This window comes from Triticum dicoccoides, chromosome 1A (genome assembly GCF_002162155.2).
Source record: "Triticum dicoccoides isolate Atlit2015 ecotype Zavitan chromosome 1A, WEW_v2.0, whole genome shotgun sequence".
Classification (NCBI taxonomy): domain Eukaryota; kingdom Viridiplantae; phylum Streptophyta; class Magnoliopsida; order Poales; family Poaceae; genus Triticum; species Triticum dicoccoides.
This window is the reverse complement of record NC_041380.1, coordinates 436,325,483-436,328,800: the sequence shown is the minus strand read 5'-3', so window position 1 is coordinate 436,328,800 and position 3,318 is coordinate 436,325,483.

Genomic DNA, 3,318 nt, shown 5'->3' with positions numbered 1-3,318 from the left:
TGTGCGCTGATTCTAGGCCGAAATCTTCTTTCTCGCACGGGTTCTGTAGTCGGCGTTCCAGTCCGAAAACCCCTCATACCACGGCATAGCGCCCATGCCTCGTGTTCTTCCCGGGTGTTCAGGATTTCCCAGGGCACGCGTAAGCTCGTCGTTCTCTCTGTTGGGCTCGAACACCCCCGATCAAGCCTCTTCTATTGCAACAAGTAGCTTATCTTCAGCTCTGTCTAGACATGCCTTCTTCGAAACTTTGCCTGTCTTCGGGTCCAACTCCCCCCCCCCCCATGCGCATAGAACCAAGTCCTGCACCTGGGGGGCTAGCTCAATGTTTCTGGAGTGACACCTGCATCCAGCATCTCTTTCTCAGACTTATCCCACTTAGGCATTCCCACCGCATAGCTACCTGGCCCCAGCTTATGGAACTTATCCTTTTTTGCAGCATTGGCCTTGTTTATTCTTGACCGTTCCTTAGATAATTCCGAATCCTTGAATTTCACAAAATCGTCCCAATGAGCACTTTGCTTCTCTAGTGTTCACTCGAATACTGGAGTCTTCCTTCCTCCCTTGATGTACTTGGCCCATACACGAATCTTGTGGTTCTTGAATGCAACCGCCATCTTCCTAAGAGCAGCGTCCTTGACTTTCTCCACATCTGCATCTGTGAAATGATCTGGTAGGGTTAAATATTCCATGAGCTTTCCCAAAGCAGAAGTTTTTGTCTGTCGTCGACAAAAGTAACTCCTGGACGTGGCTTTGCTGGCTCTCTCCATTCTTGAAGGGAGATCGGGAGTTGGTCCTTCACAACAACTTCGCACTGATGAATGAACTTGTCCGCAATCTTCTTAGGTGCTAATGGTTCGCCATTAGGTTTGATGGCCTCGATATTGTACTTTGGGCCCTCCTTCAACTTTTTGTTCGGGCCTCGTTTCCTATTGCCTGAAGATTTGCTCGATGTGGATGGCTGAAAGAAGAAAGATCGATTCGTTAATATATCTTCAAGTCATTTAAAACATGTGATGATCACTAGATGTCTGCTTATATAAATATATATACCTCACCGGTCTTTGTTGTTTCAAGATCAACATTTTCTTCGTCATGTTCATAGTTCATGACTTCATCAATTCGGTCGTCGCGATCGAATATCATATCACCCTCCCCGGTGTTGTTTAGATATTCAGAGCCGTCATAATCTTCTTCATTCTGATCATCATCTGCCCGCGAGGATTGCGTATGATATTGAACAGGGCCTCTTCTCCCTCTCTGCCGGTATTGTCCGCCATAGGTTTTGTTTAACTAATCCAAAAGAAATATATTCAAATTACAATGCATGGATGCAATCAATTAATAAGGAAAAACTAAATCAATCATAGTACATAATAAGCATCATCGAATATAATCTCGAATACGTCGTCTCGAATAATAGATATAATCTCGAATACATCGTCTCGAATAATAGATATAATCTCGAATACATCGTCTTGAATAATAGATATAATATCGAATACATCACTAGCTAGCTAGCTAGCAAGCTAATAAAGATCGAATACTACAGAGTAATCTAGGCCACTCGCAGTTCCTGAGGTGCACGCAGTGGACACCCAAAGAGAAGGAACCATCACTGGATCATAGCTCGGGTGATCTCCCAAAAGAACCTGCCAGGTATTGGAGAAGTGCTCGTCCTCCTCCCTGATACGGCGACGTACCACCTCCGGTGGGGCCAGCTCCCTCCGCACCGAAAGTGGCCCACGCGAACGCCACCAAACGATATGAGGGTCGACGACGGGACCCGGGGCCAGGTTCCTCACCAAGCGTCGCGCCCCTGAAGGTAGCACCTCCCAGTGCCAGCCCAGCGGAGCCCAGTCCCGGACATGGGTCCTCTGAAGTAGGACATTGTCGCGAACGGGTCGACGGCGATGATGCGGGCCGGGCATCGTCGACAACAAATACTATATGCCGCAAAAGTAAAGTAACATTTTTTAAATGATGGATTGTGATTTCATATATGGAAATTCTAAATTTTATAACTAAAACTAACATTTCTAATATTTCTATAACTAAAAAACATTTCTATATAACTAACATTTCTAATATTTCTATATGACTAACATTTCTATAACTAAAACTAACATTTCTAATAATTCTATAACTAAAAAACAGAAAGATTGCTAACAATTCTATAACAATGTGTGTGTGTGTGTGGTTGGCGGCCGGGGCAGGAGCTCACCGGCGAGGCGCGACGACGGTGGGTGTCACATCCCTAGTCTGGTATGACCTAGACTAGCTAGTCATTTGTGCATCATGTTTATATTCCATTTAAATTTGAAATGAGGATTGGTGGAACCCTCAGAATCATTTTTGAAAATGACCCAAATAAAAATTTCTCCAAAAGGGTCCAAGAAAATGCTCATGTTGCTCTCTGAAAATATTGGACAGAGATAAAAATCAAACCAATATTTTTAAGAGCTCATAGGTATTTATTTTGGGCATTTGGAATTAATGCATAAATATTTGCATTGGAAATATATTAGTTATATATATTAATATATGTCCAAAAATTATGCCACCTGTTGGGGAGCTCTGGAATAATATAGCTAGCTCCTGCAAAAATTGGCATAAGGTAATAAAATGATTTAATATTTTAATTAAATCAAACAAATGTCAGAAAAACTAGAAAACAAAAAAAGAGGAGAAACTTACCTGGGCCTCCTCCTTGTGCGGCCTGGCCGGCCCAGCTGCCAGCGCCGGCCCAGCCCACCTGCCCCCCCCTCTATCGTCTTCCTCCCCGACAGGAGGACGGGCGCGTGCCCGACGCGCGCGCGCTCCGCCGCGCCACGCCACCTCCCTCTCTGCCTGCCTGCCCTCTCCCCTCCTCGTCTGGATGCCCCCGAGACGCCACGCAGCCACCCCGACCTCTCTCGCACTCTCCCTCGCCCTCCTCCTCTCCCCTTGCTCTCTCCCTCGCACACCCGAGCGCCATCACCGCCGCCGCTCGCCGTTGCCGCGGCCACCGGCCTCCCCTCGCCTCTCCGACACGCGCAGGAGCTCCGCCCCCTCGCCCTGAAGCTCTCCATCAAGCCACAAGATGCTGGACGCCCTGTGGAGCCCCCGTCGCCATCGTCTTCCTCCTCGGACGCCGTCGACCGCCGACTCCGATTCGCCGTCTCCAATGCGTCCCCGGCCACAACGAGCAGCCCTGGAGGTCCCCGGTGAGCTGCGCCACCGTTCCCCTCTCTCCATTTAGCTGCCCGCTCGCTGTAGCCCTCCTCCCCACCACGGCCGAAGCATCCTGCCGCCGTTCATGTCGCCGCCGTCGCCCTGGCC